Here is a 16024-nt window from a genome sequence, read left to right on the forward strand (position 1 = left end):
CTATGCTGGTCTCTGCAGCTTCTTGCTGTTCTTTGGGCCTAGGAAGCACTTTTACCTTCGCACAGGCTGTTCCCACTGCCCAGCCTGCCCTCCCTCTCCTGCCTTCCCCTGCCCATCTTACTTGGCCTCCAAGGCTAAGCTGCGCTGTATCCTCCTTCCTCTTGTGTCTTCCTTCCATCATTAGTCTTACCACTTGGCCCTGAAATTGTCTGCATGTCTCCCTCATCCCGTTCTGTCACAGAGCCAGGCACAGAGCAGACACTCAGTGGGTGGGTTTTCATTCATTTATTCACGTCTCAAGGCCTCATCAACACCAGGAACCGCAGAGAGGCTATATGGAGAGGTGGTTAAGAGTATGGCCACCTGGGTTCAAATCCCGTCTCTGTCACTTATTAGTGGTGTGGCCTGTGTGCCTTTGAACAAATTACTTAACCTTTCTGGGCTTCAGCTTCCCCCTTTGTAGAATGGGGATCATAATGGTATCTGCTGTCTTGAGAATTAACTGAGTTACTATAGACAAAATGCTCAGAGCGGTGTCTGATGTTCATATCCTGTAACTGTTCCGGGGGCCAGGCCCTGTGCTGGGCACCGGGAATCCCAAGATGAAGAAGCGCAGTGTCTGTACTTGAGCTCCTAGTCTGGAGTGGAGTGACTGGAGGGCTGTCAGGAGCTCTGTCAGGTGGGGGGATGGGAATGCGCTTAGCCCTTGAGGGTCCCTGCATCCCACCCCATCAGTAGTGATCATGGGCCCTGAAGCCAGAGGTCTGGGTTTAAATCCTGGCTCAGCTCTGTGCCCTTGGGCAGATTATTGACTCCTCTGAGCCTCAGTCTCCTCCCCTGTAAAATGGGGACAGTTAGAGTGTGCGAGTTAATGGTGGCAGGAAAAGTTCTCCACGTAACACAGGCTTTACTGTCATGACGGGTCTCCAACCTGGGTTTGCTGCTGACCATGAACTGTGCTGGGGGACAGCTGCTTGTTTCCTGGTGTATTGGGCTGTGTGAAGTCGGGGAAAGATCTACCAAAGGGACACGTTGGGGCTCATCAGGCATCAGGGTCACATACCTAGCTGAAGGGTGGAGCAATGTCGGAGGCCAAGGGAATGGATGTCCGGCCCCAGCTGTCCCTCCCGCCTGTGGGGATGGTCCCACTCAGGGGAAGGCAGCTGGGCATGCTCGTCAGCTCTGGGAGTCTACTAGCTCTGCCCGGAAGCAGCCCCTCAGCCCCTGTGCCCCTAAAGGGAACAAGGGCAGAGATTCACAGAATAAGCGCTGGTGGGGGCCTTGGGAAGATGGGCTTATTCTAGAGAGCATGGACTCAATCCGGAGACTTGGGTTGGCATCCTGAAGAGGCCTCTTAGTCTCTGTGTGCCTTGGGTGAGTGGACAACATGGCGCTGCCGTTCTTGGGTGATTGAAGGCTGGAAGGGAGAACGTCCAAGGAGGTGCTTTGCCAGCCTCACAGGCATCAAGCAGGAAGGAGCCTTGCTCCTGCTAGAGGAGAGCTTTGCCTTCAGGACTCGTAGAGTTCCTCTGGGTGTCTCTCTTCCTCCCCAACCCCATGTCCTATTCAGAAGCACACTCTGTCATTCATACCTTCAAAATATGTGCAGAATCCGGCTGCTTCTCACCACCATGCTCTAATCTAAAGCTCCAGCGTCCCTTGCCTGGGTCACTGCCGCAGTCTCCAGGCCGTCCTCCTATTTCTCCTTCTTATACACCATTTCCCCCACAGCGGCCAATAATCTCCAAAAATATACATCAGTTCCTGTCCTTCCTTAATGGCTGCTCATATGCCACAGAGTGAAACCTGAAGTCCTCACCAGGGCCCTCGGGGCCCCACAAGATCTGCCTCATGCCTACCTCTACCGCCCCCTCCAAACTCTCCCTCCTACTCTCTTACTAGCTCCTTCCATTCCCACACATGAGCCTCCTTGCTGTTGCCCATATACACCAAGGATCCTCATACCTCAGGGCCATTAGGCTTTCTGTGCCCTCTGCCCAGAATGTTCTCCCCAGATAGGTGCATTCATTCCTTGATCCACCTCTTCATCCAGGTCTCTGCCCACTTGTCCCCTTAGCCATGAGCCCTCCCTCCTGGTTATTATCTTCCTCCCCTGCTATATGTATTTATCTTACTAATTATCCAAATGTTATATAGCAGTAGTAGTGTGTGTGCTTGTCTCTCCCAGTACGTGTAAGATCCACGGGAGGAACTATGTTTTTTTCACAGATGCATCTCCAGCCAGTGCAACAGTGCTTGGCAGGCAATAGATGCTCAGTAAACACTTGTTGGTTACTCTGAGTATGGACACTAGAGTTCAGTGAGGCAAACTCCCAGTGGTTAAGAGAGAAAGGGCCTGAGCCACGCTTGTTGGTTCTGAGTCTTTCCCACAGAAACTAAGCTTTATTCATACAAAATCGTCTAGGGAGTGGCAGCAGGCCATTTTCCAGATGTCTTATGGCCAGGCCCAAGGGACTTCTGGCCCGGAGATGCATTCACTCAGATATGGTCCCCACATGTTGTGAGGGAAGGAGGTGCATGCTCAGGCCTCTCAGCTCCTTCTCTGAGCTGTGGGATAAGGGCTGGATGCCAGCTGGAGAAGCTGGAACTGTCCAGGTGGCTGGTGGCAGAGGGCAGCAGAGGGTCTGTCATCCCACTAAAACATACAGCCCCCGGTTATGGCACTGCTCCTGACCTTGCCACTAACTCACCCTGTGATCCTGGGCCAGACTGTATCCCACCCTGGGCCTCAGTTTGCCTGTCTCTAAGCTGAAGGCTGACTTTGTGATCTGCCTTATGGATGAGGAAACTGATGTCCAGAGAGGTTCGACGATGGGCCTGAGGTCGCACAACAGCATTAGTAGTAGAACTGGCCCCAGGCCCTTCACTCCCACCTTTTCATCCCCCTGTACCTTGTGTTCGAGGCCTGACTTAGAGAGCTGGTCTTCTTTTCTCATATCTGGACTTGTTTCCACACTTAGGCTTTGAGTCCTCAGGGCAGGAACCACATCTGGTTCCTGCTTCTCCCAGTTCTTCAAGATTGGGCAACCAGCAGCTGCTGAATGTAGGCCTGGCGAGTGAAGGAGTCAGGTTGCCCAAGGCCATGGAGGGAGATGGCAGCAAAGCCAGGATTCCCACTGGGTCTACTGGTTCCCCCGGAGCCTCCAGATGCTGGGATTTGAGTCATTCATTTACTCACCCAAACAGTATTTGCTCAGGACCTACTATGTGCCAATTACCACTGTGTGCTGGGAATATATCAGTGACCAAGCCAGACAAGGTCCCTGCCCTCAGGAGCTTACATTCTAGTGGGAAGCAGCAAGAACTAAAGCCATACACAAGGGGGACAAACCTATGGAGGGAACAAAACAAGGAGGCAGACAGTAACTGTGGATCTGATTGGGCATGGTCGAGGGAGGCCTCTGAGGAGCTGAGACCTCAGGACAAGGAGTTCACGCCTGGCAAGTTCAAAGGCCCCAAGGCAGGGAGGCTCTCAGGGTCTGTGAGGAATGGAGAGAAGGCTGGAGTGGCTGAAGGTGGCACATGTAGGGACAACCCCGGAGAGGAGCTGGAGAGGTAGGCAGGGGTTAGATCACGGCCCCAGAAAGGAGTTTGCATTTCACTGGGAGCAAGATGGGAAGTCATTGGAGGTTCCAGCAGAGGATCAAATGATGGGTGTTTCTAAAGGACCCCTCCAACTCTGGAACTTCTGGCTGCTGCTCATAGAGGAGACGCGCAGGGGTCTGTTGGTCCCTTGCCTGGGGGGAAGGGAGCCTTTGTTCCCAGGCACAGAGGTTGTGGGAGGCTGACAGAGTCCAGGGCATCTCTCCAACCTGCGCCTGAGGTTCTGGTCCAGAGGAGCGCAGCTTCGTCCCACCCCCGCCCCACCCCTGCCCCCAGGATCCCACCAACACCGCCACCCCCCCTCCCCCCCCTCCCGCTCCAACATCCCAGGGGTGTTACAGAAAACTGTGCCTGCAAGATGTCTAGGCCCCCACTCCTTGATTATATTAATGCCAAAATGTATTAAAGAAGCGTGGTAGAAATGCCATTCTAATTGTTTCATACACACGCCACTGGGAGGGAACTGATTGGACACAGCTCACAGGCAGTATGTTAATACGCTATTTTCATATGATGATAGCTTTGCATAATCTTCCCTTCTCCCAGCTTTTCAGGGACCTGTTGTTAACCAAGCCCCAGGAGAGAGGGGGAAAGGCAATTTGACTTCAAGTCCACTCCCCGCCACATTAATTAGTCATGTGGCTGGGGAAAGGTGTGCTCACTCAGTACAAAGTAGACTTTATAATTTATACACCAGCTGTTTCCGTCCATTCTCCTCCCTGCCTGCCTCTAATGAAATCGTGTTACCAGAGAACTGACTGGCGTGAATTGAGCCTTTAATCCCATTGACCCTGGCCTGGCTGCTGGGGCCCAGGGGAGGGGGTGGGGCCTTTCAGCAGGAGGCTGTGATGAGAGACCCTGGCAGGCACGACCCTTCCGCCCCAGCTTGGCCTGCAAGCCTGCACAAAGGAGCAGCTTGGCAAAGGCGAGGGGTGGGTGGGGGGAGGCGGGGGCGGTGGTTTGCTGGGAGTGGGGGCCTGCTGGCTGAGTAGCCCTCGTGGGGATCCCTGGAGGCTGAGATGGCTCACATTTATTGCCTCATCTTCTGAGATCCAGTGAAGCACAACATTCTCATCTAGGTTGTTCCTTTACTTAGAGAACAGGCCAGGCCAGGCCAGACTACACAACCAATGAGGTAACGCTCGCTCTCCTGGCCTTGTGGGGGGTGGCGGGGGGGGCGGTGGTAGTCGCTGGGAAAACAGAGACGTCATTCCATGGAGGGGAATGCCCCCCCGGGAGCAAACCTAAACTCTCCCTGGGCCCAGGAGACCAACAAGGAACCCAGGGCCCCTTCCTGGAAAGGAGGGATGGAGGCAGACTCGGGGCCAGGGCCTAGTCCTGGTTCTGGCCTGGGATCCCAGAAAGGCAGTGCTGAGAAGGACGCTTCTCTCCCTCTCCCCAGAAAGAAAAACAAGCGAAACCAGGCATCCAGAGCCACTCAAGCAAATGCCTGCAAAACAGGGCCCATTTGGCCAGCAGGAATAAACACCACAATTAGCACCATGGCAGCCTCTTAAACAAACACATGGGACCAAGTCATGGGTGGGGGAGGTTCAGATGCATCTGTCAGAGGGGCCAGAGGTTGCAAAGACGGCCGAGTGGAAGGAAGCTGAAAATAAGGAGGGTCAGGCTGAGATGGGGGGGTGGGACAGATGTGAGGGTGGGGACAAAGAGATGGGTGCGCCATGTAGGGGCTGGCATGCTGCAGGAACAATGAGTGTGGGGAGGGTGGTAGCATGGATGGACTGTTGATGGGATGGGATGAGGTGGGGACAGGGTGGCTTCCAGGCTGCTGTCTTTAATGAATTGGGAACCCTGCTATTCTCACATGGATGTGAGGGCCTCCTGTCTACGAGATCACATTGAGGTGAGACGTGGCATCCCCAGACCTCATTACCCATGAGAGCCTGAATGGGCAACCTCTACCCAGGGCCAGATACACGCCTGAGTCTCCTGCTCATCACTAGGCCTTGGCTGTCACCTTGTCCCCTGTCTGGAATGGCAGCCTTCTCTTCTTCCCTCGGCTAAGTCCTAGATCGGTGGAGACTGAGCTCTGATGTCACCTCCACCTTTCTTGACTCCCCAGGCTGGTCTGTGAGGACTCGTCACAGCACACAGCTCTATCTTCCCCATGCCTCAGTGGCAGGGGCCATCTCTCATGCCTCGCGGGACATGGGGCAGGACAAGGAGACCTTGAGCGGGTCTCCTCCTTTGGCTGGTCCTCAGTTTACTCAGCTGTAAAATGGGTTTGATGATCTCTCAGAGCCCCAACTGGCTTCTCTCAGGCTGAAAAACACACGTTCTGTCCTGGTCAAAGCAAGGGAACGTTTCAAAGCCTCTTGAAGTGTGTTGTGGGCATCTGAGCTGATTTATTAGCTCTGAAATAGCCAAAGTACTGCTTTTGCTAATGGCATTTAAAAAAACCTGTGACCAGTCCTCTTTTTAATGAAAGTGTGGGGAACATCAGGGGAACATATCCAGGGAGAGAAAATGAAGTTGTCATTTTTCAACATAATTAAACTTGGTTTTCAAAAATCTCCTGATCTAAAATGTGAATTACGCTAATTACTTCTGGTGGCTGCAACATTGATTTCAGTGTTAAAGTTAATGGACTTAATGGACGTTGCTTTCCTCTCAGACGTGGCTTGGCGCTCCTTGCTGAAGGTCCTGTTTGTCCACCACAAGGGGCCTCCCCTGGACCTCCTGAATCCTCTGTCATCAGTTTCGGCTGCCTGAAGCCCCGACCAGGTTGGTTGCTCCCTGTGGGGCCCTGGGTGTGGGCTCAAGGCCTCAGGGGAACACTTGTCCCTTCCTCCTGTAGGTGGGTGTAGATCAGGCACCTACTTTGTGCTCTCACGGTGTCAGGTGCCATAAAGGGACACAGAAGGCAAAGGCAGGTGGTCCCTGTTCCTGGAGAGCTCATGGCCTAGAGGAAGTCTGATAGGAACCTGTGGAAGGCCTCGGGGAGGCAGGGCTGAGGTTCCGAGCCCCAGGCCCTCTCTGCCCTGAGGGGCCCTCGGTGGTGGCTGGCGGGTGGCTCCCGGAGCAGAGGAGGGAGAGGCAGAGACGGGTGAAGGAGGTCAGGGCAGCCTTTCTCCCTGGAAGAGGGGGTGCAGGAGCTGGTTAGGAAGGTGGAGTACCGGAGTGAGCCCACTGGGGCAGGAGGAGCAGTTGGCCGTGGCCAGGCCACAGAGTTCTCCATGGGCAGCCGTGAGGACAGTAAGGGGCCTTGGAGGCCAGGAGGAGACATTTGAATGTGGTCTTGTGTCTTGGCCAGAATGAGGTGGAGTGTGGTGTGGCAGCACTGCCTGGCACTGAAGGACCCTCTCTCTCTGTGGGAAAGAATGGCTTTGGGGTGCCCTGGGGCAGGCTGGGCTGGCTGCCTCTGCTGGTTGGTCTGGCTACCTCCTGAGTCCCTTGAGTTCCCCATTAAAATGGCATTTTAACTGGGAGCTTGAGGTCCTTTCCTGAAGCTCCAGCTTCACAGGAGAAGCCATGGGGTCTCCCTGACCAAAGGTCACAAGCTGTGGAGCTGAAGTGACAGTCCTGAGCACACTGCTGCCTCCGTCACAGATGGGCCCTGGCTATACCAGCTGGAGGCGCCTGGGGGCGGGGACGGTCCCTCGGAGAGGCAGCCACTGCAGACACCTGCACAGGTGGAGCTGGTCACACATGAAGCAGTACCAGTGGAGGCCCTTTACTGAGGCAGGAATGCAGACAAGTCACCACCCTGATGGGGACTTGAGGCCACCAGGAGGCAGCCCTGAGTCACTGGCAAGAGACTGGGGAGCTGACCCTGGAGGTGCAGGGGACAGGCTGGAACGGAGGCAGGGCCTTAGGGGTGGAGCACAAGGGGCCTTGAAGGGCTGTGAGAGATGGAGCCCAAGGGTCAGAGTGCAAGGGGCCTTGCCCACCAGGCCGAGGGGTCTTGACTGGATCCTGTCAGGAGTGAGGGACAGTGGGTGCCCAGCAGGGGAGGGAGGGACCTGCCTGGGAAGAACCTGCAGGGGGCAGAGGGGAACAGTGAGGCTTCTAGAGGCAGAGTGATGAGAAGGCTGCTGCTAGAGGTCGGCCCCTAGGCGTAGTGGTTGAGTCCCCACACTCCACTTGGGCAGCCCGGTTTGCAGGTTTAGATGCCTGGCGTGGACCTACGCTACTCATCAGCTGTGCCATGGTGGCATCCCACATATAAAGTAGAGGGAGACTGGCCCAGATGTTAGCTCAGGGCAAATCTTCCTCAGCCAAAAAAAAAAAGGCCACTGCAGGAACCGCAACAGCCGTGGGGAGGGCTCATTGCTCCACCCTCTCCCTCAACTTCCCTCCTCTGACCTTCACCAAGTTGACCTCGCAGGTTTCTCTCAAATCCTCCCAGTTCTCTCCATCCCCCCCCCACCCCCCGCCACCGCCCCTCATCAGCCCCACCCAGGCCACCATCATCTCACTCCTGGACCACTTCAGGCCTGCCCTGGATCCTACCTCCTCCTGCACCCCGCCTCCTCCCGCCAGCCGAGGCGAGCCTTGTGACGTGGAGATCTGACCTGTCCCTCCCCTCTTTAAAATAGGGGCTAACACTCAGGTGGCACTTGCTACAAGCTGGGTCCCTGCTTTAAGCATTTTAGGTGAAGTGACTATTTTCAGTCTCATAACAATCCTATGAGGTTGACACTATTATCCATCCCCGGGTTACATTTGAGAAACTGAGGTCCAGAAAAGTTAAGAAATTGACCTGAGGTTACACAGCTAGTACACAGTGGCCAAGCCGAGGTTTGAACCTAGACACTGTCCACTTCTGCGCTTGACCCTTTCAGGCTGTTCTCAACGATGCAGTCAGAAAAACCCTGATGGTGTCTTTACCATCACCCACAAGGCCCTAGGCCGGCTGGTCCTCCGTGATCCTCTGCCCGCCGGTACTCCCCCGCCTCACTCCACAGTGCCGACATGCCAGACCTCAGGGTCTTTGCACATCCTCTTCCTTCTGCCTGAAATTCTCTTCAGTATGTCTGCTTGCCTTGCTCCTCCACCTCTTCCACATCTGGGCTCAGGTATCACCTTCCCAGGAAGGTCCCTGGGCATGCTGTTTGAAACCACGGCTCCTCCCCAGCACTCCCTACTTCCCTTCTCTGCTCTGTTTTTCTGTGTAGCACTTATCACCTTGACATATGGCACCATTTGTTTATTATGGTATTTACTGTCTTTCTCTTCCCACTAGAATGGAAACTTCATGAGGGCAAGGAATCTTGTCTGTTTTGTTCACTGAATTATCTCTAGTGCCCAGAACAGTGTCTGGCACATGGTAGTCGCAATAAATACTTTTTAAGTGGATGAAAGTATCTTGCCGCCTCTGTGCCTTTGCCCAGGTTGTTCCGTCTTTTTGGAATGCCTTTTCCCTGTGGGCCTATGAAACTCCACGTGCCCTCTCCAGGACCACCTCCAATGGCATTCGTCTGGGGAGATTTCTCTGATTCTCACAGCTACAGCCAGTCCTCCTGGGTGGCCACAACCCAGGAGGTTGGTGCTACGTCCCCAGCCACACACACTGTCTGTCCTGTGTGGTGTGATCCCTGCATCTGACTCATCACAGATGGGGGTGGGGATGCTCTGTTGGAGGCAGACTGGTACCCAACTCGACACTTTCTGTCAGAAGCCATGCTCCCCTGTCGCCCCAGGGGATGGGGATGAGATGAACCCCAGAGAACAGAGGTACCCAGGGGAGGGGATTCATCAGCCCTGCCCTCCCTGCAGACTGTGGTTCCAGATATGCCTTTGCAGTTCTCTGGGACTTTGCTTCTCTGGTTATACTGGCAACCCCAGGACCTTTAACTCTTCACTCAATGTCAAGTTCTAATCTTCAAACTGCTCTGCACCTCTCTCCAACCTGACCCTCACCTCCTTACTAATCTAGCTCCAACTTAGAACCCAGAGACTAGGTTCACCATGTTCAGTTGTAGAGGTTGTACACTGCACAATTCAAAGAAGGGGCATTTATATTGTGGTTTACGTAAATAGCACTCCCTGGAGCTTTTGCAGTACAAAATCAGCACAACCAGACTAGCAGACCTGCTGGACTCCCATTCACAGTGCCTCCCTGGGCAACATTTCCACTGAGACATCTGTCTTTTGGTCTTTCTTGGGGCCAACCTCTGTTCTGCTGGTGTCAGACTTCACCCACTCTGCTGCCCACAACCTAGCCGAACGGTCTGAAGAGAGAAGAAGACTCCAGAAAGAAGGCTCCCGTGGCTCTGAGTCTTCCTGCCCAGTCCTGTGGGAGAAGCTCAGCCTGCAGGAAGGCGTGGGGAATCCCAGCTGGGAGCATCAGCCCTCACGGACCAGGAGTTGACCAGTAGCTGACCCGTTTCCGGACCCTATACACTTGGTGGAGAGACGAGAAGGTCCATTGGGAAGATTTCTTTGAGGATCATTCCTGAGCCAGCAAAGACTTCTTGATGTGGTCTGATCAGTCCTCATTATGCGCGATAGCAACAAAGCGCCCCTGGTCATCCCTTGCCACCCCCACTTCCCACATCCACCACTGATTGCGCTGGCTCAGCCCCGTGCAGTGGGACTGCCCACATCGATCGAGATAGCCCATCCATTTCCCCCTCTTCCTCTTTGGCACAATGCAGACTCAGGCCTCAGAACCATCATAATCACTTCCACTTATGGTTGTTAACCATGTTCCAGAGGAGATGGGGACTGTCATTACGCCCATTTTACAAATGAGCAAACAGAGGCTGTAGACGTTATATGACTTAGCCCAACTCACAGGAGGCGGCAGAGTTAGCGTTTGAACCAGGCTTGGCCGGCACCATGTCCTACATTCTCAGCTGCTCTGCCTTCCCACCTCTAGAGCCTCTGGATGCTGAAGGCCTGGTTGAATCTGCACGCAAGCCACTCAGCACCAAGGTGCAGGATGCGGGTGGTGGACGGTACCCAGGCAGAGGTGCAGCCTGGGGAAAGCGTGACCCACAGGTGCGTGGATGGGGTGGGGGCCGTTCCCACGCCTGTTTGCGGGTCAGAGGGACAGAACCTGGAAGGTGGGCCTCTCTCCTCCTGACAGAAGCAAGGGCCTGAGTCGATTTCTCACTGAGCTGAAGTCAGGCCAAAGCTGCTTCCTCACAGGTGTGGAGTTGCTCCCCTGTTGGCTGGAAATTTGACTGCGGTTGATTTAAAATCCTGACACCTGTGTCCATCACCCCACCCTCCACTCTGATTACCGTCCCTATAAAGTTCCTAATCCCTGTGCTTATGCAGTGTCCTTCCCCTCTGACGGGCCGGACCTATGTAAGCAGGAGATTGGGTTATTATGTAGAAGAGTTATAATAAGAAATATGACTGCAAAAGCCAAGTCAGTTGAAATTGGACTATAATTAAATGCTTAGAAAATTCTATGCTTGGCTCATTTTAAAATCAAGTGCTTCTTTGTAGCAATTTCCTTTCTTTAATTACAATTTCCTGTCTAGTTTGACATTTACAATGCAATCTTGGGGGACATGTTTGTGATTTATTATTCCTGCTCCTATCAGGATATCACTGTGCAGAAATGAGTTTATAAAATAAGAGCTCAAATTATTATGGCCTTTGACCAATAAAGCAGGCTCATAATTTCAGGCCTGAGAGAAGATTACCATTTTTGACAACCCGAGGCAGAAATACTGGAGAGGGGGAGGGCACAGTTTAGGAATTCGCTCCATGTTCAAAAACACTGCATCGTCTCCTCGGGGAAGTCCAGCTTTGGAGGCAGAAGAATATATTAATAACCCCTCAAATAGATACGGGGCTTCGCAGTTTTGGAGAACTTTCACTGTCGGTGATTCATATCATTCCTAGAAGCAGACAGGCAGGCATCATTATCCTCATCTTACAGTTGAGGAAACTGATGCACAGAGAAGTTAAGTGACTTGCTCAAGGTCACAAAGCCTATACGAGAGATCTTAGAAACAACACGCAGGTCTAACCTAGTGAGTTCCTCTCCCACGATATAATTAATGGCTGTCTGAAAGGCCTGAGAAGTGGCCTGAGACGCAGAAGATGACTTCAGGGCCCCTCTGGGCAGGGAGTCCTTCTGTCTCCAGTGGCAGGAGCTTTGACCGACCCACAGAGCAGTACTCTGACCCTCACCTGGGGTCCAGGACCCGCATGGCCCACATGTGGGCAGCCAACAGAGGCCAGCTCATGAAAAAGGTGCCATCATTTCCTTTTTCCTTTCATCTCAAGGTTTTACCTAGAAATTGGGGAGTATCACCACTTCTTGGCCCGCATCGTTAGCTTTTATCCCTGGGCCACAAAGTGAGACTTCCAAGCCCAGCACATGAGGGCTTGCCTTTGTGTGCACATGTGGATGTACAATTGCTCAGCCGTGTGTGTGCCTGGGCATCTACATATGTGTGGAGGGGGTTGTGTGGGCTCCTGTGCGCATGTATGATGTGTATATGAGCTGCCTGTAGTAGGTATATGGATGCTTGTGCAGAAGTGTGCTTTGTTACCCCAGCCCATTAGACATAATCGAAAGAGCAGAAGGCCAAAGGGGATGCACAAATAATGTGTGCCAAAATCACAGAAGACTCAGTTTTAGTCCCTCTGGGAAGGCTTTGAAGAGAATGGGAAAGACAGAGGGAAGTTCGGTCCCCTGGGGGTTGTCTGTGGACATTCATCCTTCTGTTCCTTAGACCTTCCTGTGGCAAAGGCTCCCATCAGCCTGGTCCCCAGCTGGGTGTTGGGAGTTGACTTCTGGTCAGGTCCAGTGCACCCAGTGGCCCCTCTTTGAGGATGGAAAGTCTCTGGGGAGAGAGCATCCTCTATCCCACTACCTTCCAGAATGCCAGCTGCCTCTGTGCCTGGGTCAGGAAGGGGGCGATGCCGTCTTGAAGATGGAGGCACAGGAGGTGGGGCAGGCCTGCGAGTTGGTGATGAGTCCAGTTGTGGACACAGTGGATCAGGGGCACCTGTAGGACTTCCCAGGGGAGGTGTCCAGGAGGTTGTCTGTCCAGGTCTAGAGCACAGGGAGAAGGCCTGAGCTGGGCTTGCGGTTTCTGGCCCTGTGCCCTGTCTCCTCGACACCCGCCCTCTGCTTTTCAGCCTCAGTGTCCCTCCCTAGCTTTGACTGTGACCCTGCAGCCAGGATCGGAACAGATCAGGTGCGTGGCGCAGACCCCAGGTAGGCAGAGACAGTCAGTCTGTGGCCAAGGTGGCACCCAGCAGCTGGTGGAAGCGAGGTTCATGGAGCTGCTGGCCTGGGTTTGCTCATAAACAAGGCTTCTGGGCCTAGAGCAGGGTTTCTGGGGCGCCCTCTCGGCCCCTCTGTGAATCCCCTTCAGGAGTGGAAGTCCGGCTTCCGCTTTGTCTCACTTCAAAGGAGCCGTTATGGGAGGTAAATCTCCATCTCTGGCTTTTGGCCTCAGATTAAGTCTGTCCAGAGACTCGTTTGTTGCCTGTGAAAATCCCTTTATTACTTCAAAACAATTTTAAAGCAGACGGCGTTAAGATTTTTGAAGAAAGAGAAAGAATCATATCCCTACACCAGGATGCTGGTTATGAAATTCAAATGGATGGGACAAGGCAATCTTCTTACAGTGCCTCCCTCACATCAAATTGGGAGATGGGGAGGGGGCTTGGGCCCACCCCTCAGAGTCCTGAGTCCTGAAGAAACACCTGAGCACTGAGCGATTTGCTGCTCTCCTGAAGGCCTCGCAGGACTGGCCTGGCCTCAGCTGATCCGCCCTGGCTTCCCTCCCCCACACACACATACACACATTCACGTGAACACACACGCACGCACACACCGATCCCTCCCTGTGTACAGTTACTTCTTTAAATCATCGTATTGTTCAGGGAGGAATCCCGGAAGACTATTTGATCCCTATTGTTCAAAGGAGAAAATGGAAGCTCAGACAGAGGGAAGGGAAGTGACCCGTCCAAGGTCAACCAGGACCAGATCTGATGTCCTTGTCTTCCAAGGTCAGGACTCCCCCCTTAGAACTTCCCAGACCTCCAAGCATAGGTGTGAGGTGATCCTGGGACCCTGCTCCTCCCTCGCTGGGTCTGTGTGGCCTCCAGTCCTACCCTGCCCAAAGAGACAAAGAAGTAGGCCAAGTTAACACTGCTGCCGGACCCCACCCCATCCCTCTCCTGCTCAGGCCCCTTCAAGCCCCGACCAGGACTGACCAAGCAGAGAGAAAGGGCTGTACAAGAGGCGATGGTTTCCAGACCGCATAGAAATCCATCCATCCATGCACCCATCCTTCCATCCACCTAACAAGTCCAGCTACAGTGCGGCTACAGCAGAGAGTAAGGCAGCCACAGTTCTGTCCTCAAGTTGCCCGTGGATCTGTGAGAAGACAGACAGGAAAATAATGATTACAACTCAGCGTGTTAAGTATCACGACAGGAGGAGTACAGGGAGTGGGAGGTGGGCACAGAGATGTCACGCCTCGCTGGGGAGGAAGGCCTCCTGAGCTGTGACAGATGGAAGAGCCAGCCACGTGTTCCTGCGGAGGAAGAAGGTTGGACAATGTGTGACCAGGTTCTTTCCAAATGTTTGCTTGGGGAGCAGAGGCATGGCGGGGGGACTGGGCTGCCGGGGCCCAGGACGGCCTCTGTTGAGTGCCTACAGAGTCTCCAGGAAGCCTGTGCCTGGCCTCACCTAGAGCCCACGGGCCCTGATTCCACTGTACATCCATTGCAATTCCACCACTGCACGTTCATCAATAGGGGGCCCTTCTCCAAGCTCTGTTCAAACTATAGCTACCTCCGGCAAGAACACCCCAAAGATGTATGCCACATCTTATACCAAATGATTTAGGGATGTCATCTCCCTCGGAGGTAATGAAGCAGGTAGAAGTTGCTCTGTGATGCTTGGGGTGCAAGCAATGGCACATTTTCTTATTTCTCTAACACAAATTAAATCTGGTGCCAGCTCAAGCTCACCAACGGTGGTGAGAGATGCAATCCCAGTCATTTGTAAGGCGCTCTCTCTCCCGCTCCTTTGTATTTTACAGGAAGTTCAAGGGTTACACATCCCAGAGAACCAGAGAGGCCCTCGTCCCCAGACATGGCTGCCTTTGCTCCTGACTTAGACCCAGTCAAGACAAGTCCCTCCACTGGGACCCACTCCCGAAGTGTTGGAGCTCAGCCTTCCAGTTGCTTCTCCAGTGGACCCAGAAGAATTCTCTCCAAGGCCCTCCAGGGCCTGAAGATGTGTCCTGTGAACCAGACCACTTGGAGGACCTCCCACCTGAGGGTCATAAATTGGCTTAGTGTTCTGGGATCTCTTTTGGCCACCCAAGGTTGTCTGCAAGTCCCGCACTGTGCATCCTTCTCTCTGGCCACTGGGATGGGTCCGGCAGCCTCTTGATACCCTGCAGGCTGACCCAGCTCTGTGACAATTCAGAAATTATGCATTCGGTGGGAAGATTAGGCCTGATTAAGACATTTGTGCTAACGAACTGTGCTTAATTGGATTTGGGGAAGGATACAAAACGGCCTGCTTGACATTCCAGGGTCCTCAGCAAAGTCCTCGGGCCTCCGTGGCTCCTCCCTGCAAGGCTGGCCATCGCCCCAGCCCCTGCGCCCCCAATGCCGCAGCCTTCGGCCTCTCAGCCTGGTAACGGGGAAGTTATCTGCCTAATCAGACTAATTAGCGCTGGGGACACAAAGTCATAATCTACAAAGAATGCAAATGCCAGTTTTACAAAATGAAAACACCATATGTGCAGTAATTAGCAAACCACGGGCACATTTTATAAATCATATTTATTAGTTTGTAAACAAATCAAGCTCTAAATGAAATGAAAGATGCCATTAACTGGCACTGCAGCAGTGGCAGTGCTGAGCAGGCCTCGAAACGGGAGACTACAGATACAGAGTAGAAGCTGACCCAGGAGCCCTGCCTGGGAACCCACCAATCTCCACCTAACCTCCCCCCGGCCCAGGAGCCCTGGTGTGGGAGGTAGAGGTCTGTGCCTTGGCTGGCCAAGATCCATGGCCCACTTGTCCTCCCACTAGAGCCCCTTGGTGGGCTGCCCACCTGCCCAGCATCCCATGACTCTGGGCTGGTTACTCAGACTAGGGCTTAAACAAATCATTGTTCCCATTGTGACGACAGATGGCATCGGAGCCACAGCTCAGCATCAGGCCCCTCTTTCCTTACCTTTGGAACCATGGGCCTCTTTGTCCACTTATATACCTCTAGGGCTTAAGGAAAAGTAAAGAAAATGTCTCAATTGAAGGAACTTCACATACTGACCACGCCTGCTGCCCTGCTTCTCAGCCTCTGCTGTCATTGGAGAAGAGTTTGGGGAGAGCAGGGCTTTCCCAGGTTGGTTCTCTCCGGTGCTGCACTAATGCATTCTCCTGTCAATCCAGGTGAGGTCCTGCCTTGCACTCAGTTCTCCACTGGACACTA

General features: G+C 53.6%; 1 long non-coding RNA gene across 3 annotated transcripts in view; it reads left to right on the forward strand.

The window, feature by feature from the left end:
- The window catches only part of LOC138925044 (uncharacterized), a 12353-nt gene extending 1118 nt beyond the window's left edge, over positions 1 to 11235 (forward strand). Inside the window, exons 1-3 of one of the 3 annotated variants that reach the window (XR_011440701.1) lie at positions 5165 to 5248; positions 6263 to 6372; positions 9783 to 11235. This is a non-coding gene — a long non-coding RNA (uncharacterized lncRNA). Of the gene's footprint in view, positions 1 to 5164; positions 5249 to 5328; positions 5492 to 6262; positions 6373 to 9782 lie in introns of those variants that run through there. The other 2 variants (XR_011440700.1, XR_011440699.1) reach the window with 2 other exon arrangements.
- The last annotated feature ends 4789 nt before the right edge of the window (positions 11236 to 16024 follow it).

This window comes from Equus caballus, chromosome 7 (genome assembly GCF_041296265.1).
Source record: "Equus caballus isolate H_3958 breed thoroughbred chromosome 7, TB-T2T, whole genome shotgun sequence".
Classification (NCBI taxonomy): domain Eukaryota; kingdom Metazoa; phylum Chordata; class Mammalia; order Perissodactyla; family Equidae; genus Equus; species Equus caballus.